The sequence below is a fragment of the Hyperolius riggenbachi genome, chromosome 4 (genome assembly GCF_040937935.1).
Source record: "Hyperolius riggenbachi isolate aHypRig1 chromosome 4, aHypRig1.pri, whole genome shotgun sequence".
Lineage (NCBI taxonomy): Eukaryota > Metazoa > Chordata > Amphibia > Anura > Hyperoliidae > Hyperolius > Hyperolius riggenbachi.
In genome coordinates, this window is record NC_090649.1 from 219131140 (window position 1) to 219158659 (window position 27520).

At 46.4% G+C, this 27520-nt stretch overlaps 1 protein-coding gene across 2 annotated transcripts in view; it reads right to left on the bottom strand.

The window, feature by feature from the left end:
• The window catches only part of LOC137571761 (glutathione S-transferase 3-like), a 90707-nt gene extending 63623 nt beyond the window's left edge, over positions 1–27084 (bottom strand). Inside the window, exon 1 of one of the 2 annotated variants that reach the window (XM_068281359.1) lies at positions 26986–27084. The gene's annotated coding sequence lies outside the window, so the exon portion shown is untranslated. The remainder of the gene's footprint in view (positions 1–26985) is intronic. The other variant, XM_068281360.1, reaches the window with a different exon arrangement.
• Positions 27085–27520: the final 436 nt, after the last annotated feature.

Here is a 27520-nt window from a genome sequence, read left to right on the forward strand (position 1 = left end):
AAAACAGAAAAAAGACACCTTTATTTCCAGATAATATATTGTCACCATGCATTGTACTAGGAACATAATTTAAATGGTATGAGAAAAAGGAGAAACAATCGAGAGCCCCCGATAGTGTATTATTGGAGATAAGTGGTTATAAGTGAGGTAATAAAAGTTTATACTCACAAGTATGGGTTGCCGAGATTAGGCAACCACTTGTATCACAGACGGGGAGATTATACCTGTCCCCGCTCAGGTTAAGAAGTCGCTCTCTGTGCAGAAAAAAGAGGGGTGTCCACACCCATCCACCAGGTGGATAATCACGTTATAGATAAACCAGAGGCGCCAATAGGATAAAAAATAGTGCCAATATTAAAACCATAAAATTTGTGGGTGGCAATGGTGGAGTTGCCCACCCTACAAACAACGAAGACCAATTTGTATGGTAAAACAATTTTAATCAATTTAGTACTCCTAATAACAAAACAGTTTGCAACGCGTTTCACGGGACACAAGCCCGCTTCCTCAGGCAAAAGCAATTACAAGCAGGAGCAACCCAGCAATGGTCTGAACTGGCTTGGCACCTCTGTCAGAGGCAGAGGTGCCAAGCCAGTTCAGACCATTGCTGGGTTGCTCCTGCTTGTAATTGCTTTTGCCTGAGGAAGCGGGCTTGTGTCCCGTGAAACGCGTTGCAAACTGTTTTGTTATTAGGAGTACTAAATTTTATTAAAACAACGCGTTTCGCGGAGATACAGTCTCCGCTTTTTCAAGTTAATGCATTAACTTGAAAAAGCGGAGACTGTATCTCCGCGAAACGCGTTGTTTTAATAAAATTTTATGTTCCTATCATATCCAAGTCTATCTACCTTCACTTTCGTGAAGTTTCCTGCTTAGCAATATACATTGCACAGGGCCAGAAGCTCCGTATTGAGCTGTCTGGCGTTACCCGGCAACTGACCTACTACTTCCTGGAGCGAGTGACGTCACTTCCGCCCCGCGTTGGAGCTCAGTCCCCGGCTCAGCTAAGAGGGACAAGGCAGATCTGGGCTGTGTACGCTGTGCAAGCCCCACCACAAACAGGTGAGACCTGTCCTATTAGAGCACAGTCCAGCAGTGCAACGGACTTAGAGCGCCCCTCTCTCTTCTTCTTTTACTACAGTGGTTTTATCGGGAGCAGCCAAGTCCAGACTGTGGGGGCCAGATCGCATTCAAGGGGCATCCACTAGCTCCATACTGCCTTCTAGTTAAAAATATGACATTTTCTATCTATCTTATAAATATTGATAACTGAGCAATCAATTCTGGCAGGAGCATGGGGGGCTGCAGGTGGTAGCAGTCTGCAATCGAGGTTTCCATAGTGTATATGCATAGCCCTGCAGTGCATATGACAGTACAAAGTTGGCAGCTGTGGAGGGGAGACCAAGATTATAAAAATTTTCAGAGTTTAAGCAAATTTGCTTACACAGACTTTTTTTACCTTTTGTAACCTGCTTTTGCACCGTGCTTAAATAAAAGAATCCTGTTTGAGTTCCGGAATCCGTATCTCTTTTGGGATTTAAGCAAATGTATGCACTTTTGTATGCAAATATATGAAGCTTGACAATGGACCAATCAATGTAAACCCAGGGTTAAACTGATTGGTCCAATTTCAAGCTGCATACATTTCCCCCCCAAAATTGCACACATTTGCATATAATTGATCACCCCAAGTAACAATGCACAGGCTATGTGTATCAATCCAATGAGGCAAAGAAGTATAAACACATACATGTTATGGGTTACATTTTATTCACATTCTCTACAAATAGGACATAAATCACACAACATTTTCACAGATAAAGCAGAATAGTCTGGCACCAGAGGCTAGCAGGGAGTTTGGATCTGCTGGTAAAGTACATATTGTTGATGTGCACTTGACATCTAGTACTGTGTAGTAGGAGAAAAGGAAGAGGTGTACCTTTAACTGGCCAAGTAGATACATTCGTCAGCAGTGGGAGTGAAGTGAAAGGTTAAGCAGTATTTCCCATCCAGAAATAAAGCTAAATTACAATATACAACAAGGGAACAGGACTTACGAAGCTTCCCAGCATTGTAACACAAAGGCGGAAACTTACACTATGTCTATACATAACCTAAACTGAGAGGGATGATTCCTTTTAAACAATACCAGTTGCTTGGCAGTCCTGCTGATCTCTTTGGCTGCAGTAGTGGCTGAATCACACACCCGAAACAGGCATGCAGCTAATCCAGTCTGACTTCAGTCAGAGCACCTGATCTGCATGCTTATTGAGGGGCTGTGGCTAAAAGTATTAGAGACACAGAATCAGCAGGAGAGTCAGGCAACTGGTATTATTTTAAAAAAGAAAAAGCCATGTCCTCCTCAGTTTAGGTCCCCTTTAACCTCCCTGGCGGTTTATTAAAATCCGCCAGGGGGGCAGCAAAAAAGTTTTTGTTTTTTTTCTTCATGTAGCGAGACAACGTCTCGATACATGATAGCCGCTGCTTGAAAGAACGGGATCTCGCCACGGCGACGGGCGGGATGACGTCACCGACGGGGACTCCGATCCACCCCACAGTGCTGCCTGGCACTGATTGGCCAGGCAACGCACGGGGTCTGGGGGGGCGGCTGCGGCGCGACGGATAGCGGCGGATCGGCGGCGAGCGGAGGTTACACGCAGCTAGCAAAGTGCTAGCTGCATGTAACAAAAATAAAAAATAACAAAAATAAAATTACGCAAATCGGCCCAGCGGGGCCTGAGCGGTGCCTTCCAGCGGCATAGCCCGACCTCAGCTCGGGCTTACCGCCAGGGAGGTTAAGCAGTATTTCCCATCCAGAAATAAAGCTAAATTACAATATACTACAAGGGAACTGGACTAACGAAGCTTCCCAGCATTGTAACACAAAGGTGGCAACTTACACTATTGTCTATACATAGAAAAACCTTTGCACCTCAATGGATGAAAAAAATATATTTACACAGTAAGCTCCTACTTACTCCAATTTATCAAAGGTGAAAATATGCTGCACAGGGGAAAAAAAGCACCCGGCAGTGCTGAAGTATGACTAAGATGCAAAATGTATTCATGTAGATCACCAGCGACCCCTCACACCCAGGCCACCGCTTCTTTAGTCAGCTTCCCTCGAGCAGGAGACTCCGGTTCCGGTCCATCCTCACCAAGACCTCGAGACATAAGAACAGTTTCTTTCCCTCTGCTGTCAACCTTCTGAACTCTCTCCACGAAATTGCCCATCCCCACCCTACAAATTCAAGCCACACTATATCATGCTGAACTGAGGCACACTGCACATGGATGGCGCTCTAGCTTCAGCGTACTCTTTGCCTCTTTGCCTGTTTTGAGGGTGTGCTTTTTTGTGTTTTTTTGATTTGTAACTAATGCTTCATTGTGTCTCCCTGCATCTGGTATTTTATTTTTGTTTCTTGTTCCTTCTGACTGCATGTTCCATCCTGTATCTGTATTTGTATCTGTATCAGAACCCTGTACATGCCAAGCCCAATTCCGGGCACGACCCAGTCGTGCTTGGCGAGAATAAAGATTCTGATTCTGAAAAATATAGGTATTCATGGGCATGTATTATACGCAATGAAACAGGGCATCAGATTCCAACATACCACATAGATGGAGGATAACAAACAGCCAGTGAGGGCCTGATGGCCGTCTCACCCCCACAGGCCCTTCTTCCAAGGCAAGAAAGAGAAAGCATCTGCTGGTGTGAAACAGTCGTCAGGCTCACTTGTGCCCCTCACCTGCTGCAGTATGTTGCAATTTGATGCCATGTTTCATTGCATATAATACATGCCCATGAATGCCTATATGAATACATTTTGCATCTTAGCTCATACTTCTGCACTGCCAGGTGCTCTTTTTTCCTCTGCAACATATTTTCATCATATACACCTGGAGCAGGGGTGTCAAACTCAAATACAAAGTGGGCCAAAATTGTACTCTGGGACCAAGTTGTGGACCAACCTCAATGTCTACTGGCCCCTCCTTCCGTTATAAAGTTCCCAGGTATCTAATGCCCCCCCCCCCCCAACCCCTATACAGTTCCCTGGTGTCTAGAGGCCCCCACCTCCCCTATACAGTTCCTTAGTGTTTAGTGCATTCCCCCTACCTCCCCCATATGGCCTCCCTGTTATTCTAAGGCGTCACCTAAAATATAGCTTCCCTGGTGGTCTAGAGTGGGCAAAACATAATGCAAAGTGGGGAAACCACTTGAGGGCCAAATGTAATGGCTCTGAGGGCCAGATTTGCCCCACGGGCCCGGAGTTTGACATGTATGACCTAGAGCATGCTGAATGGGTTATAATCACTGCTCATAAACTGTGCATTAACCATTGAAGTGCCAGTTTGCTCTTTTCTCTCTCCTTTGGACATTTTTTACAGATATGATCCGGAGTGGCGGTAAATATTCACTGAGTGTGATGACTGATGGCCGTATAGTTCTGTAATGCAAGGGCCAATACAGAGCTAACAGTGGAGCTCTGTGATTGGCTCTTTGTCAGATTTCTGCAGCAATATATATTAAAGGACCACTATCACGGAAAAGTGTAAAATGTAAAATAAATGTAAACACATACTAATAAGAAGTACATTTCTTGAAGAATAAAATGAGCCATAAACTACCTCTCTCCTATGTTGCTGTCACTTACAGTAGGTAGTAGAAATCTGACATTATGGACAGGTTTTGGGCTAGTCCATCTCTCCATAGGGGATTCTCAGCATGGCCTTTATTCTTTATAAAGACACTCCCTGAAGATTCATACAACGATGCTGGCCAGCGTCTCTGCTCCCTGTAAACTTTTTGGCAGTTTGACGGAGCGCCCGCCATTCACTAAGTTTTTTAAAAATAAAGAAAACCATGAGAATCCCCATGAGGAGATGGGCTAGTCCAAAACCTGTCAGTTCTGTCAGATTTCTATTACCTACTGTAAGTGACAGCAACATAGGAGAAAAGTAATGTATGTCTCATTTTACTCCAAGAAAAATGTACTTATTAATTGTATATGTTTACATGTACTTTAAATTTTACGATTTTTGCGATAGTGGTCCGTTAAGCAAAGTGCAGAAGCTATAGTATGGAGAATGGCTCTCACCAATCCATCACTAGATTATCTGGCCACTATAGACCTGTGAATGGCCAGAATAGTCAAGGATTCAATGGTCTGAGGGCACTTATCAAGCCACCATGTGTAATCAAGCATAGGAATTCACTGGATTCATTCAAGGAGGGCCCCTGTGCATCTGCATCCCCTATTGCTACACCGCTGTCTTTATCTCCTACACCCACTGAAACTACGCCAAATGGATGTGTGTTCATCCTCTCTGATGCATCACTGAGAGATCCAGAATCGATTGGTATCATTCAAGACCACAAACATTACATGACTTCACCATTTCTTAATAGAGCTCAATGAACCCTGTTTACAGCAGCAAGGACAGCTGCTCACATTCAGGCAGCACTGATCGCAGATGTACCTTACCTATTATTATAGTATTGCTTATCCACCCAACTTAGGCCCGGTTCACATCAAAACACGTTAAAAAGCGGACCGTAAGCTGAATGGATACTGTACAAATAGAACGGATGCGAACGGATCTAAATTAACCTATGAAACCGCTCACAGGCGGCCGTTCGTACAAATCAATTGCATACGTCCCGCTAAACGGATCGGAACTCTGCTACAGCATCTATTTTTCTGGACCGCTGAGCCCAGCCCACCAGAAACGGAAGATGAAGCCCTGCATTGAGGACAATGGGAGAACGGAACGTTTCTTCACACTAGTGAAGAAACGGATCGTTTGGAGGGCTAATCCACTGAGGTCTGGGGGGGGGGGGGGGGGATTGTGGGGACACTCCACTGGGGGTGGGGGTCTGGGGGAGATTGTGTAGCTGAGCAAGTGAGTGAGCGGCGGGTGAGGGAGGATTTGTTAACAGGTTTCCGTCTTCTTCCCCTATTGCATCCCATGTCGCGTCATGTGACTATCAAACTTCCTCCTTCCGGGTTGAAGGAGGAAGTGCGGTAGTCATGTGGCACGACGTGAGACGCAAGAAGGAAGACAGAAGCCTGCTAAATTAACCCTCCCTCACCCACCCGCTCAGGTGCATGGATCAAAGTGAAAACAGATCCGATCGACTGGTGATCAGATCCATTTTCATGGATCCTTTAGCCAGTGTGAACAAAGCCCTTTTCTATTTGCGGAGTGATGCGAGTGCGGTTACCTAGCCGCATCGCATCACTTCCGCTGCTGGTCACGTCACTTCCGCATTGGGAGATGCAGAAGTGTATGGAGAGGTTGGAGGGCTGATGTGGCTGAGCGAGAATCTGCAGCATGCTGCAGATTCTCGGATCGCTCTGCACACAATAGAAACCGTTCCATTGCCTTGCATTGGTTTCAGGACACCCGCATATAATGCGCATATAATGGAAACAGGCCCTTACGGATCCGGAGAAATGGAAACCGAATCAGCATTACCGGATCTGTTTGGCTTTAAAATCCAATGTGAACAGGGCCTTATCCTACTTACAGAAGACTTTCACTGCTCTGTGGTTACACATGCATGCTAACATATGCATACATTTTTCATGTATTTTGAATTTTGTTTACATGCACTGTCTTGATGGGGATATTTACTTTTTTTTGAGTGTAGCTATATGTGTTAAACCAAATGCAGATTGGTTCCTAGGGTAGATGTTCTTCCTGTAACTAATCCAAGCAGTTCTGAACTTATTAGAAAAACATGTGGGTCACATGCTATGAATGGATGAGGCACATGACCGCACACACACAATGACCATGCACTAATCCCATAGCTCCCAACTGTCCCTCTTTTGGAGGGACAATCCCTCTTTGGGAGCCCTGTCCCTCTGTCCATCTTTCCTCCTCATTTGTCCCTCTTTCAGGATTTTGTCCCTCTTTCTATGTAAATGTTTGTATTTCTCTACTGAAAAATGTGTTTGATTGATCCTAAACTTTATTCCCATCCTTTAAAGTGATATATTACTAATTTTCAAATGTTAATATGAAGGAAAATGAACCAGGATAGAAAGATAGAAAGGACCAGTGTGGTTTGAGTCATAAAACAATTTTTTTCTTACAAAATCTTTATGGTATTCATGACTGGGGGTGCAGTGTTCTTCCCAGGCTCTTTTAGCCGGGTGGTCCACCCGGCTAGATTTGGTGACCACCCGGCTGTCATCGGCTCACCTCCTCCTATGCTGTAAGCAGAGTTGCCCTGCATTTTCATCTCAACCCACCCTGCTACTTTTTCATGCCACCCAGCTGGAAAAAAATTCTGGGGAGAACACTGGGGTGTGTTGGGGGCGTGAACAGGGGTGTGGAAGGGTCGTGGCTTAAGTGTCCCTCTTTCTCATCTCAAAAAGTTGGGAGGTATGTAATCCTATTACCACATGTCACCATGATCCAGCAATGCAGACTATTCTTACCACGCCTTTCTAATATGAGAATACAGTTGTGCTCATAAGTTTACATACCCTGGCAGAATTTGATTTCTGAACTATTTTTCAAGGAATATGAACAATAATGCAAAAAAAATTATTTCACTCATGGGGCTTGATTCACTAAGCTGCGCTGTTGCAGCAGCGCTGCTTAATGACAGCAGGTAGTGCTATAATCCCCTGCGCACGATATGCCGCCATAGCTGCGTAGTTAAATTAAGCTGGGCTCAGATCATTTAAAGAGCGCTTTGTTACACTTAACGAGCGCTCCACTGAACCCGCCCAGAGCACAGCGGGTTCAGTAGCTTCAAAGTACGATAATTCTGCACTGTGTCATTCCCTGTGTTAGGGCCTGTTTCCATTACATGCAGTGCGATGCGGCTACATAGCCGCATCACACCAGGGGTGTCCTGAAACCAATGTAAGGCAGTGGAACAATTTCCATTGAGTGCATTGCGGTGCGGAGCAATCCGAGAATCTGCAGCATGCTGCAGATTCCACACAGCCGCATCCGCACATCATCCCCCTCCATACATTTGCCCATCTCCCAATGCGGAAGTGACCCGAAGGAAGCGGAAGTGATGCGATACGGTTAGGTAGCCACACTCGCATCACTTCATAGTGGAAACGGGCTCTTAGGCTATGTTCACATTATAAATCACCAGCGCTATCGCAAGCGTTAAGCGATTTATTGAGAGTTTTGTCAGGTGCTTTTTCGTGCGCTTTGTGCTTAGAAAAGCGATTTTCTAAGAGCTTTTTGCAGAGCGATTTGTTTTTTCAATTCCTGACATCAGTCAGGAACTGAACGCTTTCACCCGGGAATAAATAAATAATGGGGTTGATTCACAAAGTGCACGCATTACCGCGCGACAAGCTTCTTCAGCGCGTGCACATAAATCTTTACAGGCGCAAACCTTCCTGCGCATCACATTGCTTTCTAAATGCATAAAACGGTCCTGCTATGCATTAGCACGGCTTTGTGAATCAACCCCAATTTATTTATTCATAGAAGCGTTCGGGAAATCGCTATACAAAGCGTTCTCAAGCCCTATACCTTCCATTGAGCCAAAGCGCTCAGAAAATGGTACAGGCAGTGATTTTGAAAGCGGATCGCAATCGAACCGCTCATATGTGAACACTCTCATAGGGAATCATTGCACAAAAAATATGCAAACGTTCATAGGTCTCGATTCACTAAAGTGTGAAAACTGCTATCCCAGCAGTTATCACGCGAGCTGCCGCACGCAAAGGTTCACATGAAAAGCGCACATGATCACGCGCAAACCTTCGCTTATCACGCGAAGTAACGCTGTTCGCACGCTAACCTTTGCGCGGGGCAGCTCGTGTGATAACTTCTATGATAGCAGCTATCACACTTTAGTGAATCAAGCCCATAGTGTGAACAAGCCCTTACTCTTAAATCATCATCACTTCACAAACTACCCAAATGCCCCTGATGAAAAGTATACATACCCTGGCGATTTGGCCTGATAACATGCACACAACCTGACACAAACGGATTTTAATGGCTAAAAAATGTAACCATCATCACCTGTGACCTGTTTGCTAGTAATATGTGGCTGTGCATAAAAGGTCAGTGTGTTTTTGGACTCCTGACAGACCCTTGCATCTTCCATCCAGTGCTGCACAGATGTTTTCTGGATTCTAAGTGCCCATTTCCACTACTACCGGTGCGACTGCTGCACCGCAACCAAACTGTATCCAATGTTGATCAATGGAATCTTTTCCAGTGACGGGTATTTCCGGTTGCGCTGAGATGCGGTGCAATTTATGGATAGCATGCTGTAGTTTTCCACAGTTCGCATGCAGGTCCCACAGTAATTACATGCAGTGAGGGCATTGCAATAGTAAGAGGCATCCCAATATCCCTTTAGAATGCACATTTGTTATACTGCCTCTGCTCCCTCTAAATCTCTGTCCATTAGTCTTTCTTACCATTGTATTTAATTGCCACAGCTTAGATGAACTCTAAGAGACTTTACATATGTCATAATTACTGTATATACCCGCATATAAGCCGACCCGCGTATAAGCCGAGGTACCCACTTTTCCCTCATAAACCAGGACAAAGTGATTGACTCGGGTATAAGCCCCCTACCCAGAATAGCCCCCTCCACAGTAGCTGGATGTGCCCCCAGTGCAAGTCAGCCCCTCTCCCCATAGCCAGATGTGCCCCAAAGATGATACAGCTGTGTCTTAAGACACCACTAGATGGCATCATAGATATGAGACACAGCGATTGCCACAAAGGAAGAACACCGATCATTGCACCACTGACATGTTGCTTGCACACTCCGCTCCACAAGCCAGGGGACACAGTAATCTTGAGCAGTGGACTCTGCACACCATGTTGCAGGGGATGGGCACAGCAGGGAGCCAGCTGGCAAGAGCAGGTTCACTAGTGCACAATCCCTAAGCTCTGTGCACAATCCCTCTGCCAGTAACAAAAACCTACTCCACCATCCGTTCAGCTCCACTGACCTACATATAAGCCGAGGGGGTAGCATTTGAAAAATTAGGCTTATATGCGAGTATATGCATGTATGTGATTTTGCCCACTAGTTCAATCAGGAACTGAATGGGTTACACTGCTGAAGGGTATCTGGGGAAATGTGTTTTGTTCCTGATTCTCTGCTGGCTGCCTGGGGCTAGATAAGTTTCGTCCCGCCGGAGAAGCCGTGGATCCTATTAAATTCTGATCAGAAGACAGGGGCTGTTTCTATTGGCTCCCTGCTCCTGTCAGTCAGCAGCTGTCTCTGCTTATGCGAGTCACGCTTCCCTGCACAGACTCACAGAGACTTCGCATTGTTAAGACATGTGTTGAGGTAATTACCACACTGTAACGATCGGTGTAACACAGAGAGGATCTGATTACCGGTGATCTGCAGTATCACCGAGAATGCAGATATATACCCGATTATTGATGATCTGCAGTATCACCGATAATCAGATATATCTCTAACCTCTGCAGTGTTCTCCCCAGAAATATTTTCCAGCCGGGTGGCATGAAAAAGTAGCCGGGTGGGGAAGAAAGGTTACGCAGGGTGCTGCTGAGTCAGAAAGTAAGGAAACGCTGAAAGGAGAGTGAGGGTCACACTGGCTGGGTAATCACACTGGCTGGGGAGAGGTCAGCATCACACTGAGTGCTACTGGGTGGGACGATAACCTGTTCAAGAAACAAAAATCGCATTGCGAATGCTCACAAAATGCTGTATGCAGTGCATTTGTGATTTTCATACAAATCGCAACTGTAGTGTGAATGCCACCATAGGGCAACTTTGTCATAGCAATTCTCTGTTCGCTGGCGTTCAGCAAATCTCTAAGGATTCCCTGAAAAGCACCTGTGTGAATGGGGCCTTAGTGCCATAGCCCCATCATCACATATATGACCTGACACCATTCACCATTCCTGCATGCAATGTATGTTACTCCTGCTGCTGCACAGACACTAGTTGCAGAGGAGTGCTGACTTAAAGCTGATCACACGGGCAGGCGACATGAGTGGTGAGAACTCCAGCGAAGACTTTGAAAAAGCCATGCTAGTTTAAAGGGGAACTGAAGTGAGAATATGGAGGCTGCCATATTTATCTCTTTTTAAACAATACACATTGCATGGCAGCCCTGCTGATCTACTTGGCTGCAGTAGTGTCTCAATCAGACAAGAAACAGGCATGCAGCTAATCTTGTCAGATCTGACAACAATGTCAGAAGCACCTGATCTGCTGCATGCTTGTTCAGGGGCTATGGCTAAAAGTATTATAGGCAGAGGCTCAGCGAGGCTGTCAGGTAAATAGATGGCAACCTCCTTATACCTCTCACTACAGTTGTTCTGTACAGCACAGTGATTTGTGAACATGCAAGTAGTCTGTCTGAACTCAATGGATGTATGTCTTTCTCAACCTAAATAACTAACTGCTGAGGCAAAAAAAAGGCTAAACTTGATGTAAAATGCTGAACTAAACTTTTTGCCATTGCCCATACTGAAAGCTAGATATCACAGTGATGGAACTGAACAATTTGGGGTTAATAGCTAGCAAACCAAGTGTCAGCTTGTGATAAAGTGCAGAGACACAGGAGGCAGAATGAAAGCTGCCTTTTACAGCCTCTGTAAACCACTTATCTCTCTCACCCAATGCTCCAGAATAAAGAAACATGTTGCTATGTTAATGTGCCACACTTCTTTGATGTCTCAGACATTCTTGTGACCTGAAGGACCTGGGGAAGGGGGCATTGTACATGTTGCTCTGACGGAGAAGAAGAGAAGAGTCTGTCAGTGTCCACTGTAGTAGCCAGCGGGAGTGACTCACCAAAAGATAACAAATCAAACCGCACATTTTCAGTGCGGACTCCAGCTGAAAGTTCCCGCGGTCTGCCTGTTCCTCTCTCTGCTATGAGATTTCCCCGCCCTTCCACGCTGCTGATAGGAAGGAGCGAGCTGAGGAGGAGGGCGGAGATGGTGTCTCGGCTTGCGTTCCAAGCTGTCATGTCTATCGTGCAGAGGAAAGAATTTATGATGCAGAAAGCGGCCAATCACAGCAGCTGGGCGGGAACAGAGATCCGGTGGGCGCTCCGCCCGGGTAATAGGCTCTGGGGAGAACACTGCTCTGGACACCTGAGAAGTGAGAGTGTTTGGTGCAACAGTAATACTTGGAGGTCTGCACCTCAGGAGTTGGTACAGAGGCAGTAAGGAATACTGCACTGAAGTATGTTCCTTCCGATAGTCTAAACTCTCCCGGGGGAGGAGTTTAGGCTGAGAGTGGGAAGGATCACGAGTGAGTGACACCAGAGAGGAGGTGTCACTAACAGGTCTGGGAACTGCCTCTAACAGTAAGGCCAGTTCTCGAGGTTGGGCAAGCCAGGTCGTTAACACACAGACAGATAAAGTACAGATTCAGGAGACAGATGCGGAATCCAATAAACAGACAGGGTCTGGCAACGGAGTATCAGATATAGCGAAGAACAGAATCAGGAGGCAGATACAGATTCCAGGGACGAGCAGAGTTTGGCAACAGGATATCAGAAATAGCAGGGTACAGAATCAGAGTTCAGAGGGATAGTCAGGCAGGCAGAAGGTCATAACAAATAATACAGTTCAATATTCCTAGCGCTAAGGTGTGAGCTCCTTGATCATCAACACCTTTGGAAACTATGCTAGAACACAGATACTGACAAGGTCTGAGTGCTACCACATAGTGATCGCAACGCCAGACACCAGAGAAATGGCCAGCACCCAGTATATATACTATAGCGCTCTCCAGCACCACCACTAAGTGCTGGACCAATGGAAGATGGTAAAAATGTCAGCTGACCAGCTTGGTCAGCTGACTCTTCTCTGGCTGTCATATAAGTTCTGCCTCTCAGCACGCGCACGCGTCCTTCTGAACCTGTGTGGACTAGCAGTCCCAGCCACACCAGACATGTCTTGCAATGTATCTGCTGATACGGGCGCGGAAGCCGCCGCACCGCTCTCCAAGCAAGCGGCGGCTTCCCCGCGCCCACCTACAGTGTAGTAGTACTGCTATGCGCACAATCCGCCGCGTCCAATGCGGACTCCACCGCTCTGCCCATGCGGCATGCGGCGGTTTCTTCGCGTTGTGCCGCCATGTCAGACGCGGAAACAGCCGCCTCATCCTGAGTACTTGCGGCGGCTTTTCCGCGTTTCCTCACAGTACCCCCCCCCCGTGGAGTGGACTCCGGACAGCTCCTACCAGGCTTATCAGGATGCAATACGTGGAATTCCCTCCTTAATTTGTCAGCATGCATGCGACCCTCAGGTACCCATGATCTCTCCTCAAAACCATACCCTTTCCAGTGTACCAGATATTGTACTGAGTTCTGAACTATGCGTGAGTCTAAAATCTTCTCTACTTCATACTCAGGTTGGTCATCTATCATCACAGGAGGAGGAGGAGTGGGACCCACATGGACTGCTGGTTTAAGCAGGGACACATGAAAGGATCTTACGCCACGCATACTGGCAGGAAGATCGATGGCATAAGTAACATTGTTGATCTTCCTAGTTCCCGGAAATGGACCCACAAACCTGGGCCCCAACTTGGCTGAAGGCTGTTTTAAGGTCAAGTGGCGTGTGGACACCCAGACTAAGTCTCCTGGTTGAAACTTCCACTCTAAGGAACGTTTTTTGTCAGCTTGACCTTTCTGATTTTGAAACGCCTTCTCCAAATTATTTTTCACGATCCACCACACGTCCTTAAATGACCTTTGCCAGGCCTCCAGAGCTGGAAACGGAGTGGAGGCGACTGGCAATGGGGAGAATTTAGGCAGCTTCCCAGTTACTATCTGAAATGGTCAGAATCCTGAGGAGGAACTTTTCAAATTATTGTGCGCAAATTCCGCGAAGGGCAGAAACTTGACCCAATCACTTTGCGCTTCTGCAACGTAACACCTCAAAAACTGTTCCAACGATTGGTTGACTCTCTCTGTCTGACCATTGGTCTGTGGGTGGTAGCCTGACGAAAATGACAGTTCCATGCCCATTTGGTGACAAAATGCCCTCCAAAATCTTGAAACAAATTGGACTCCCCGATCTGACACTATGTTTTCCGGAATGCCATGCAATCGATGCAATCGGAAAACGTGGATGATGAACAAATCGGCCAGCTCCTGGGCCGAGGGGAGTCCTTTCAAGGGCACAAAATGGGCCATTTTACTAAAGAGGTCGACTACCACCCAAATGACCGACATGCCCTCAGACCTGGGTAGCTCACCCACAAAATCCATGGACAAGTGGGTCCACGGCTCACTCGGGGTGGGCAAGGGCTGCAACGTTCCTACAGGTGCCAGATGGGAGGGCTTACTTTTTGCACATACCGCACACTCCCTGACATACTCCTTGCAATCTGTTGCCAGAGAAGGCCACCAAGCACACCTGGCAACAAGTTCTGGAGGCCCCAAGGTGTCCCGCATTTTTGTGTGAGTGGAACATCTGTAAGATCTGAAGACGGAATGGCAGTGGTACAAACATAACCCCTTCCGGCTTCCCCTCTGGGACATCCTGCTGAAAGGGCCCTAACGTCTCCGTCCAATCTTTCCATGTCTCAGTTGTTTCTAGTACCAGTTTCTGTGGGACAATGGTCTCTGGGGTGGAGGGCTGTGCTGTCTCTGGCTCAAAGCATCTGGACAGGGCATCTGCCTAAATGTTTTTGCTACCTGGAGTGTACGTAATTATGAATCTGAACCTCGAGAAGAACAATGACCATCGAGCCTGACGGGGGCTTAAACTCTTAGCTCCCTCGATGTATTCCAAATTTTTGTGATCAGTGTAAACTGTAATCGTATGTTCTGCTCCTTCCAACCAATGACGCCATTCTTCAAAGGCCAACTTGATGGCCAGGAGCTCCCTGTTGCCTATGTCGTAGTTTCTCTCTGCCGGAGAGAACCTACGGGAAAAATAGGCACATGGGTGTAATCTACCCTGCAACCCTGATCGCTGAGACAGCACAGTCCCCACCCCAACCTCCGAGGCGTCCACCTCAACAATAAAGGGGTAGGAAGTGTCAACATGTCTTAGGATGGGTGCAGAGCAAAACAAGTCTTTTAAAGTGGAGAATGCCTGCAGAGCTTCTGGGGACCAGTGGGTAGTATCTGCCCCTTTTTTAGTGAGACCGGTGAGGGGTGCAATGACAGTGGAGTACCCCTTTATGAACCTTCTATAGTAATTGGCAAAGTCTAAAAATCTTTGAAGAGATTTTAACCCCACTGGTTGAGGCCATTCTAACACCGCAGAGACCTTGGCAGGATCCATAGACAGGCCCGAGGTGGAAATTATGTACCCTAAGAAGGCGACAGATGTTACCTCGAAGATGCATTTCTCCAATTTAGCGTAAAGCATGTTTTGTCTTAGTTTGTTCAATACAAACTTGACGTGTGTCCTGTGCTCAGAGAGGTTGTTCGAGAAAATAAGTATATCATCTAGGTATACTAACACGAATTTGCCCAACACCTCCTTAAATACCGCATTAATTAGTTCTTGGAAGACGGCCGGGGCGTTACACAGCCCAAAGGGCATCACTAAGTACTCGTAATGCCCGTCGGGCGTCTTAAAGGCCGTCTTCCATTCATCGCCCTGTCTAATCCGCACCAGGTTGTATGCACCCCGTAAATCCAATTTTGAAAAGATCTTAGCGTTGGTAACTTGTGTAAACAGGTCATCTATCAGGGGCAAAGGGTAGCGATTCTTCACTGTGATTTTATTCAGACCCCGGTAATCAATGCATGGCCACAGGCCTCTGTCCTTTTTTTAAACAAAAAAGAACCCTGCGCCAGCGGGCGACCGAGAGGGGCGAGTGAATCCCTTGGCTAAATTCTCACGAATGTACTCCTGCATGGCCATTTTCTCTGGCCCAGACAAATTGTAGGGATGACCCCTAGGGGGCATACAACCAGATCGGAGATCGATGGGGCAATCAAACGGGCGATGTGGAGGTAACTTATCCTCAGCCTTGGGACAGAACACATCAGAATACTCAGAATATTGTACTGGTACACCCTCCAAATGAATCCTGGTCTGGCCCAATGTCACCTTCCCTAAACACTGCTGGAAACAATGAGTTGACCAGCTAGTTAGCTGCCCAGTGGCCCAATTGATCTGTGGGGAGTGAAGGTGCAACCATGGCATGCCAAGGTTAATTGTGGAGGTGGTCATATGCAATACAAAAAACTGTAACTTTTCCCTATGTAGCACCCCTATAGTGACTTCCATCTCTGGTGTCTGAGACAGCGGATGATCACTCTGCAGGGGGGAATCATCTACTGCCGTAACCTGAATGGGTGGTTTTACCGGGGTGAGCAGAATACCTAATTTCTTTGCAAATTCGAAATCCATAAAATTCGCTGCAGAGCCTGAATCAACAAAGGCCTCAGAATCTTCGGTTTTATCTCCCCATGTAACTGTACAAGGAAGAAGCAACCGTTTATCTTCTAGGGGTAGAAGTCGTGCGCCTAGGGTGTTACCCCCTACAACTCCTAGGCGGTAGCGTTTTCCGACTTATTAGGACAATTACGTACTCTATGACCCCCCTCTGCACAGTAAAGACACAGCTGCTCAGACATCCTACGTCTTCGCTCCACTTGAGATAGTTTTGACCGACCAATTTGCATTGGTTCGGGTGGAGGCGAGACGGGAGGAGGTGGAGTTACTGGAGGCGCAGCGTAGGACACCATTCTTACATGACTACTACTCAGGGTCTGTTTCTGATAGCGCAGCCTGCGGTCGACTCGAATAGCCGATGTAATGGCCTCATCGACTGTTTTGGGTTCAGGCAGACTTAACATGAGATCTGAGACCTCATCTGACAACCCCGATAAGAAACAATCTAAGAGGGCATAGGTGTCCCACCTGGCTGAAACTGACCACCTCCTAAATTATGCTGCGTAATCCTCGACCGGACCCTTGCCTTGACGCAAAAGCTTGAGCTTCCGTTCAGAAGTCGCGGCAAGGTCTGGGTCGTCGTAAATTACTGCCATAGCTTTAAAAAATTCATCCACTGAGGTGAGGGCTAAGTCTCAGGTGGGCAAACTGTACGCCCACGTCTGAGAATCACCTGATAATAAAGTCTTAATAAATGTGACCCTTTGGGCCACCGTTCCAGAAGATCGGGGTCTCAATTCGAAATAAGATAACACTCTACTTCTAAAATTTCGGAAGTCAGATCTGTGACCAGAAAATTTCTCAGGTACAGGCATACGTATGTCAGAGCTAGGAGGGGATCGCACCTCATCCACTGCCGTCTGGAGGGTTTGTACTGACCCTGATAGGGCATCAATTAACGCCTGGTGATTACCCAGCACTTGGTTGATGTTATCCACCGAAGTGGCAAGTGCGCCCAAACAGTCAGTGTGTGCGTCCATTTGCATTTTGGTCTGGCGTTCTGTAACGATCGGTGTAACACAGAGAGGATCTGATTACCGGTGATCTGCAGTATCACCGAGAATGCAGATATATACCCGATTATTGATGATCTGCAGTATCACCGATAATCAGATATATCTCTAACCTCTGGACACCTGAGAAGTGAGAGTGTTTGGTGCAACAGTAATACTTGGAGGTCTGCACCTCAGGAGTTGGTACAGAGGCAGTAAGGAATACTGCACTGAAGTATGTTCCTTCCGATAGTCTAAACTCTCCCGGGGGAGGAGTTTAGGCTGAAAGTGGGAAGGATCACGAGTGAGTGACACCAGAGAGGAGGTGTCACTAACAGGTCTGGGAACTGCCTCTAACAGTAAGGCCAGTTCTCGAGGTCGGGCAAGCCAGGTCGTTAACACACAGACAGATAAAGTACAGATTCAGGAGACAGATGCGGAATCCAATAAACAGACAGGGTCTGGCAACGGAGTATCAGATATAGCGAAGTACAGAATCAGGAGGCAGATACAGAGTCCAGGGACGAGCAGAGTTTGGCAACAGGATATCAGAAATAGCAGGGTACAGAATCAGAGTTCAGAGGGATAGTCAGGCAGGCAGAAGGTCATAACAAATAATACAGTTCAATATTCCTAGCGCTAAGGTGTGAGCTCCTTGATCATCAACACCTTTGGAAACTATGCTAGAACACAGATACTGACAAGGTCTGAGTGCTACCACGTAGTGATCGCAACGCCAGACACCAGAGAAATGACCAGCACCCAGTATATATACTATACAGTGTTCTCCCCAGGATCAATTAAGTGGGCGCGCCGCCCGGGTGAATTAAGGCCCCGCCCGGCTGCTATTCTGCATATTAGAAAAGCCAGCGCTGTTCTCTGCACTCAGCGCCGACTCCTCTGTGCCCAGCAAGCTCAGCTCCTCTACGTACGAGATCTCCCGCTTTCCGGCGGGCTCGTACACTCATTGGCTCGGCATGGCAATAGGCGGGGCCATCTGTTATACTGCATAGTGCTCTTCTAGGAAGTTAGAACGAGGTACGTTGCAAGCAGTCTCTCACTCTGTCTGTGCTTGCACGATCGTGAAGGGACGCTGGAGCCTGTGTGACTAAAGCAGAGCTGGGCAAACTACAGCCCGTCTGGCTTTGTAATCTTGGTATTTAGTGCCTCCTTTCCTCCTCACGGCTGTGTCACTTGTCTCTCTCCCTCCCCACCGTACAATTGTACATTTACGTGCCGTACTAACTTTCCCATCTCTGAATTACGGCACTTCAGACTGAAGAAAGGAGTGCAGGCAATCACTCACTTCCTCCCCCGGGTGTCAGACGCATGGAGCAGATCTCCACTCGCTGCAGAGAGCGGGATGTCCTGGTTGCCCAGAGAACAGCACACAGACAGCAGCGCTGAAGGGGGAAAAAAAGCAGTCTGATCTGATAGGTACAGGCAAAAAAAAAGCTGTGACCTTAGGTCAGCTTGCACACATAAAGCTCTGTCCTGAAGTGTATTCCCACCCCCTCTTTTTTAACCCTTAGGATACAATAATCTCTGGAATCTCAAGGGGCCAGCATGTCCTTTCAAACCATGCTGAGCTTTGCATTTTCTCAACAAAAAACCCAGTTCATACCTATGTGTGAATTTGCAGCTTCTCAGTTAAATCTGTAGGACATGCTGAGCCTTGTGGTTCCACAACAATGGGGTCCACAAATAATGAAAACCTTACCAATCAGATGATTGGTAAAGGAACCAACCCCAAAAAACATTGACGGAACAATAGTGGTTGATCGGAACCATTAATGATGCCCAATACGTATAACAATATGATGTCTGTTTCACCTGCACTGTGAACCGGATTTGTGTACTGCAAATCAAGCCTATTTTTGTTTTGTTTTTTTCAAACGCAAACAAAAAGCACTGTAATAGCACATTGAAAACAATCAAACAACCGTTTTTCCTGGTTTTGACTTGGCAGGTTCACTTTAAGACAGATGGTGCATATATAATACTGGGTACACACAGATTTTCCGGCTGATTTACTGTCAGATCCATTATTTCAAACATGACCGATCTGCGTTCTGATCGATTTTCGAGCATTTTCCGATCAATTTCCTATTGAAGTGAACGGAAATCGATCGGAAAATGCTCGGCAATTGATCAGAAAGCAGATCGGACATGTTGGAAATAATCGTTCTGACAGTAAATCGGGCAGAAAATCTCACCTAGCATCTCTGTACCTAGCAATAAAGCAAGAGTCATATGGAGGCTCAGTGTTTTCCCCAGGCCTCCATCCGGCTAATTTTGGTAAGCACCCGGCTGATATCGGCTCGTTTCCTCCTTCTGCTATGCTGTCAGCAAAGCTTACACGGCCCTGCATTCCCCCTGTTGTGCCCCACCCGGCTACTTTTTCATGCCACCCGGCTGGAAAAAATTTCTGGGGAGAACACTGCTATAGCGCTCTCCAGCGTCACTCCTAACTGCTGGACCAATGGAAGATGGTAAAAATGTCAGCTGACCAGCTTGGTCAGCTGACTCTTCTCTGACTGTCATATAAGTTCTGCCTCTCAGCGCGCACGCGCGTCCTTCTGAACCTGTGTGGACTAGCAGTCCCAGCCACACCAGACATGTCTTGCAATGTATCTGCTGATACGGGCGTGGAAGCCGCCGCACCGCTCTCCAAGCAAGCGGCGGCTTCCCCGCGCCCACCTACAGTGTTAGTAGTACTGCTATGCGCACAATCCGCCGCGTCCAATGCGGACTCCACCGCTCTGCCCATGCGGCATGCAGCGGTTTCTTCGCGTTGTGCCGCCATGTCAGACGCGGAAACAGCCGCCTCATCCTGAGTACTTGCTGCGGCTTTTCCGCGTTTCCTCACACACACACAAGTCGGTAATTTACCTCACTGCTCAGTAATTTCAGTTTTTCATACGGTAACAGCCTTTATGAATTGACGCTGTTTTCTGCATTACCGAATGCGTTAATGCTTTATGAATTGAGGCCAAAGTCATTTGAAGTGATGAGACTAAAACTGAGTCTTTTGGCCACAACCATGAACATTAAATTTGGACAGGAGTCAACAAGGCCTATAACAAAAGGTACACCATTCCTACTGTGAAACATGGTGGTGGATCGCTGAGGTTTTAGTGATGTGTGAGCTGCAAAGGCACAGAAAATTTGGTCAAAATTGATGGCAATATCGAAGCAGTAAGTTATCAAAAAATACTGGAGGAAAATTTGTGTTCCTCAGCCAGATAGCTGAGCATGGGACGTACTTGGACATTCCAACAGGACAATGATCCAAAACACAAGGCCAAGTCCACCTGCCATTGGCTACAGCAACAAACTGAAGGTTCTGAAGTGGCCATTTCAGTCTCCTAATCTCAGTATCATTAAGTCACTCTGGGGACACCTTAAACGTGCAGTTCACACAAGCCAGCCCATTTACAGGATACTTTTGCCAGGAAGAGTGGGCAGCTTTACAGCCTCATCCATAACTATCACAAAAGACGTCGAGCTGACAAATACATGGTATTAAGAATTAGAATATGTAAACTTTTTATCAGGGCCATTTGAGTAGTTTGTGTAGTGATTATGATTTGGGCTTTGCACGCGGCTGCGCATACACAGTGCGGTAGGAGGCTAACGCCCATTAATGGCACGGGCTAAATACTAGTGTATTACAAAAAACACAGAATTTATAGACCTTTATGCTGTTGGTTAGAACAAACTTTAATTTGTTGTTGGAAAAGACGGTCATGAGAGATCATTCTAAGTGAGATCATTCTAGGTTACAGTACACAAATTATAGCATTGTATTATATAAGCATGGATGTTCTAGCACTTATACAATTGTTTGATGTACACTTTACATTATTGTTGGTCTAAACCAGGGGTCCCCAAACTTTTTCTGGTCAAGGGCCGGGTCAACATACTTCAGACTGCTGGGGGGTCGGAGTATACATAAAATGTAGAAAACTTTACATTGAGCCTAGGTAGTGTAAACTATTACCTGTTAACATGTGCAGCCCTTATGTCTCCCATTTAACCAAATCCGATAATATGCCCCCCCCTACACAGCTTGTGCAGATAGTATGTCCTGCAACACAGAGGAGAACTCCTCCGGAGGAGAAGCAGCCATTCATGTGGCACCCGAAGAACATCTTTGCTACAAACAGTGAAGCATACCCAGGTGACCGTCCTTTTTGGGTCACAGGCCCAAAAGCAGCTCCTCTGATATGGTCTGTACAATTTTTTGTATTTAACAGACCTTTTGTAAAATCTTTATTATCTTTTTTCTTTTCTTTTTTTTTGATAATACATTATTATTTTGCAATTTAATTCAAATTGAGGTTCTCTACAAATATAAAAAAATGTGTTTTTTGTAAGATATAGCTCTTCTTGATCCATCTTTGTATGGTATGTTCAACTTTTTCAGGACTGTTTGCCTTTAAGGGCTGAGGCACACCGAGTGGGTTTTCAGGCGTTTTTGCAGCCGCTTGCGGCTTTGGATACGCTACGGTAATGTATTTCAATGGGGGTGTGCACACCACAGCGGGAGGCGTTTTGCAGAAACGAATCCTCCTGGGGTGAGGCATTTTTTAGATTGCGGAGGCGTTTCTGCCTCAATGTTAAGTATAGGAAAAACGCAAACCGCTCTGAAAAACAGCAGATCAGAGCGGTTTGCCAGGCGGTTTTGTTACAGAAGCTGTTCAGTAACAGCTTTACTGTAACAATATATGAAATATGGTACACTGAAATCCGCAGCAGCAATCCACAAAACGCTAGCAAAACGCCTCAGAAAAATAAAAAAAAGCTTTTAAAAATCTGCTAGCATTTTGCGGATCTGCTAGCGGGTTTTGGTGTGCACCGGGCCTCAGAGTCCGTTGTGTCGGACGGGGGCGCATGCAGGGTATGCCTATTTATTTGTTTCCCTTCTATCCTATGTCATGTCCTTCCCTTTCCTTCCCTTAGCGTGCCCTGGTTCCGCCCCATAGATCTGACACGGCCAATCTAGGCCGGCCTATGGCCTTGCCCCTGTTGTTGCCAGGCTACCGTCCGGAACGACGTGGGCGCATTGGGCGTGCGCCTTTACGTAAGTTCCAGGCGGACGGACCACGCTGGAACGCAGGAGCCGCGCCCACGGAAGTGACACGGTCCCCGCTCTTCCGACGTAAGCACCATTTAAGGCGCATGGAGACTGAGTCCTGACATATATACCTGGCGGTCTGTATCCTGACTCCTGATGAGCCGAATCATTCGGCAAAACCGGTAGACAAGGTCTGGGCAGCTTTTGGGACTTTCACCACCTTGGCACTACAAGCATCTTTGCACGGAGGGACCTCAATGTACATATGAAGGCCGAAGCCTATCTTGCATAAGGACACGTAAGCCTGCTTCTATTCATCACATTGCTGAGGCCTATCAACGTGCCTCATATTGGGACTGTGCATATTAGCTCACATTGAGTTCTATTGCTCCTATGGATGCTGACATTGCGAAATGGCGTTGTCTACAGTATACCTCATATGACATGGATGTCCACACTGCTGTCCACTGAGTACATCTTCTAAATCTACAAATGATCTGCATTATACACAGCCTTTCGCTGTTTTGCGCATAAACTGCATATCAAAATGGCTGTGGACATTGTCAAGCATAACCTATGCTGTGTCATTTTCACACTGTGATGCAACGTCTATACAACTACCTGCTTCAATCCAGGAACTTTAGATCAGCCTTTTGCTGATGCTACATTATACTGCATCCCTGCAATAGGAACTCTGTATTGATCCTGCTAAGTCAGCCTTTCGCTGACAATGTACTGTCTTACAACCCTATAGGAACATCTTCTGGGACTGCTTGAGTGTGCTCCTAAGCTCAATCACTTGCATGGCTTACTGTGAGAACTTTACCTATGCTATGCTAAATATATGGTGCCATCTATGGTGGAGTTCGCTCTTCTGTTGACATACAACATTTTTCCCTGTAGCTGCCTAGATATTCAGATCTCCAAACTGTATGACTTTTAAAAATTTCTTTTTAATACATACCAATAAATGAGATATATTTTTATCTTATTTGTGGTCATGACTCATTGAGTTGGATTTAGGTGCAGATGGGTTCTGCTTTTCTGTTTTGATACCCAGGTGACAACCTGCAGTACAATTGGACCCATGTGGATGGGTGGTGCCAGCACTACTATTCTATATGTGGGTCGCAGATATTTAAAGATGCAGTGGACCGCATCTATAAGTAACATATTTTGAAAGTGGGGGGCCGGTGAAAAAGCCTTAGGGGGCTGCATTCGGCCCTTGGGCCTTAGTTTGAGGAACACTGGTCTAAACAATCGTTCGATATCGTTCAGCACAATTTAGGAATGTGCTCCCAGCTGTGAAGCCAGTTCTGTTCTATGGAGAGGAGCAGCACAGCTAACAAAAGGAATTGGTGTTTAGTGATCGATTGCAAGACAACCACGGCACTATGATTAAATACAATTTCTGCTCAATTAGACCTTTTAGTTGAATCTGTCTTCTAAGGTCTTGTTCACATTACAAATCGCCAGCGGTATCGCAAGCACTGAGCGATTTGCTTAGTGATTTTAAAAGTGATTTTCCCTGCGCTTTGCGCTTAGAAAAGAGTTTTTCTAAGCGCTTTTGTGGAGCAATGATTTTTTACACTTCCTGATGTCAGTCAGGAAGTGAACTCGTTGACCTGGAAATGAATAAATCCAATGTATTTATTCATAAAAGCTCTCTGGTAATCGCTATTCAAAGCGCTTTTTCAAGCACTTTGCGATTTCCCTATACTTTCTATTGAACACAAACGATCAGAAAATAGTACAGGAGCCGCGTTTTGCGATTCAATAGAAAGCGTAGCGCTCATACATGAAACTCCCATAGGAAATCATTGCACAAGCGCTTTTAGAGCAATTTCCAAAATCGCCAGCGCTTAAAGTGACACTTAAGTGAAAACGAATGAGTTCTACTCACCTGGGGCTTTCCTCAGCCCCCTGCAGCTGATCGGTGCCCTCGACGTGTCCCTCCGATTTTCCTGTCCCCGCCGGCGGCTACTTCCGGTTTTGCCGTCAGGACCCGACAGGCTGGGAACGCGAGTGATTCTTCGCGTCCCAGCCACAATAGCTCCCTCTATGTTGCTATAGCAGCACAGAGGGCTGCTATAGCAACATAGAGGGAGCTATTGTGACTGGGAACGCGAAGAATCACTCGCGTTCCCAGCCTGTCGGGTCCTGACGGCGAAACCGGAAGTGGTCGCCGGCTGGTCCAGGAGGATCGGAGGGACACGTCGAGGGCACCGATCAGCTGCAGGGGGCTGAGGAAAGCCCCAGGTGAGTAGAACTCATTTTTTTTTTCACTTAAGGTTCACTTTAAAAAAAAAAATATGCAAATGCTCATAGTGTGAACAAGCCAAGCCCTAACTGGGAAAAATTTTGTATAGTGTATGGGTAGACGTTTCCAGCCTTCCTGGGACAGCTGTGCACACCCTGCAAAGAAGCTGAAGTGATCATGAACAACTGTTTTGGCCAATCTAAGTTGAAAGTGTGTATGAACAAGAATTATCTGTCTTAGCACTTTTTACTCTTGTGATGCTCATCCCCAGTCTCAGATGACACCTGCAGTTTATTTCTTACATCCCCACAGACTCACAGGTAAAACAGCTGAGCCGCCTTCCTATACAGGTAACCTAATTTACATATATGCATCCCTAACTGCTGGTTGGGTAGACTGTACAACTGAAGTGTCTCTTTCATTTCACTAAGAAGTCTGAATAACACCTCTGATTTCTTAAGGTTAACCTGTGACTTTAAAAAGGAAAGAAACGAATACTTACCTTGGGAGGGAGAAGCCTCTGGATCCTAAAGAGTCTTCCCCCGTCATCCTCCGCAGACCCCTTCCACTGCTGGGAAGGTGTGGTGTGGCCTCTGTGTGAATGTCTACTACCACCGTATGGCTGTGGTAAAAATTGCCGAGCACAATTGGGTCTGTGTTACTGCGCATGCGGCTCGTGCCTGCACAGTAGCATGGACCCAATCCAGCCTTGCTATTGCTGAAGAGAGCCGAGCGGGACTAAGCTAGTGCACATGCCTCGACATGCAGACTTTCAGGGCTCCCACTACTGCTGAGCAAAGCCTCTTTAGGATCCAGAGGCTTCCCCTTCCCAAGGTAAGTATGCCCTAGGGCAGTGATGGCTACCCTTGGCACTCCAGCTGTGGTGGAACTACAAGTCCCATGAGGCATTGCAATACTCTGACAGCTCGAAGCATAACTCGGGGAGGCAGAGGCATGATGGGATTTGTAGTTTTGTCACATCTGGAGTGCCAAGATTAGCCATCACTGCCCTAGTGGCACTTTTTCACTACAGGTTCACTTTAAAGAGGCACCATAGTGACATGCACAGTTTTAGAATATATAGAATGTACCAACTTTTATGTTAATCATCTTGGTTTCAGCATTCGAGATGATGAATGAGCTGCAAATATTTCTGAGTTCATGTAGGATTATGTTAATTTGTATGGCTTCAGAACATAGACTAGACAAACACTCCACAGTGATGCATCTGCCAGCAGTAAGGATGTTGCCACCTGCGATAACTTTCAGAATGTAAAGAGAGTTCAAAGATTTTACAATGGGCAAACACTGACTAAATATTTTATGAATGAATATTGTAAAAAAATATATACATATATTTTATTCATTATGCTATTTTTACTACAGTTCCTCTTCTGCCGTAATCTGTCCAAACACACCTGCTTAAAGGAAATATACGAAGACAAAAAAAATTAGATCTACTTAATTGGGGCTTCCTCCAGCGCCTGGCAGCCGCCCTGTGCTGGAGAGGGTCCCGGGACACCAAAGCTGCGGTGAGGGCACCAGGGGCTGCCAGGGGCTGGAGGACGCCCTGGGTAAGTAGATCTTTTTTTTTTTTAATCTTCTGACATTTCCTTTAAATTTTCGGGGAACTGCATATTGCCTGTAATTCTATAGAGTCTTCAAAAAGCAAGGCTGGGTGTTCACCATATAAAGGAATAAGCAGAATTCTACAATCTAATATACAATGTAGGTGGGTATGCAGTGGCATAGCTAAGGAGCTGCGGGCCCCGATGCAAGTTTTACATTGGGGCCCCCCAAACACTCTATGCATAGCAATTGATACGGCGCACCAAAACCTGCCAATGGCAGCTACAGTGTCAGAGGTGCAAGAAGGGGATGGGGAGCAGTGTGTTAATGATTACCACTATTCAATGTATCTATAGAAGTGATTATTATGAGCACAAGACCAATAGAGAGCTAATACTGCAGTTGAGGGAGGGCCCTTCGGGGCCCCTGTGGCCCAAGGGCCCCGATTCGGACGCAACCTCTAAAACCTCTATTGCTACGCCCCTGTGCTGTGGGTATGTGTGAAATGGTTAAATTCTAATATATTTTGTGAGGAAAACAAAGTTAACAGACAACAAATCTGTAACTTTATATTAACGCAACTATAGTAACGTATAGAGCAAAAGCTTCCTAGAAATATAAGTAAACGCCTGTGTCCACTAACTGGTCCATCTCCAAATACCAACTTCTCAGCTGGCTGCTTATCAGCAACATTACTGAAGAGCGCTTACCTGTGTCTATATGCAGAGCCTCAGGAAGCAAGCGTGTGTGTCTATGTGTGCCAGTAAGGCAAGTCCCACTAGGCAGCCAATGCACACAGTATAAGCCTATAGAGGGTGGTGCTCACTCGCCCCTCCTCCCACTAAGCTCGTAGCTCTCTAGTCTATATGCATACATGGAACAGAGAAAGAACTGGAATATGCAATTCTGAAGAGGGAGGGAATGAAATGTTATGTGACTGAAGTTCATACGCTGTAACATCTGCAGTATCTGATTATAAACATCACATTAGACAGCCCTCACTACAGAGACTCCAGCTATGGAGGGTGGAGACAAGCCCACCAATCCCACCGAGCTATCGCTGGTAGTTTTGCATGCTTAAACAGGGACCTGGGAGAGATGTGCAATCTTCAAAGCTGAAAAGAAGGAAAACCTAATGGAAATACGCGTGACTGAGGGCGGCTCCTGCTCTAGTAACCAGCCGGCGTGACAGAGCTTGCAACTTCCCATCATCACCCTAATAAGCAGAGAGCAGCTTTTTCTGCC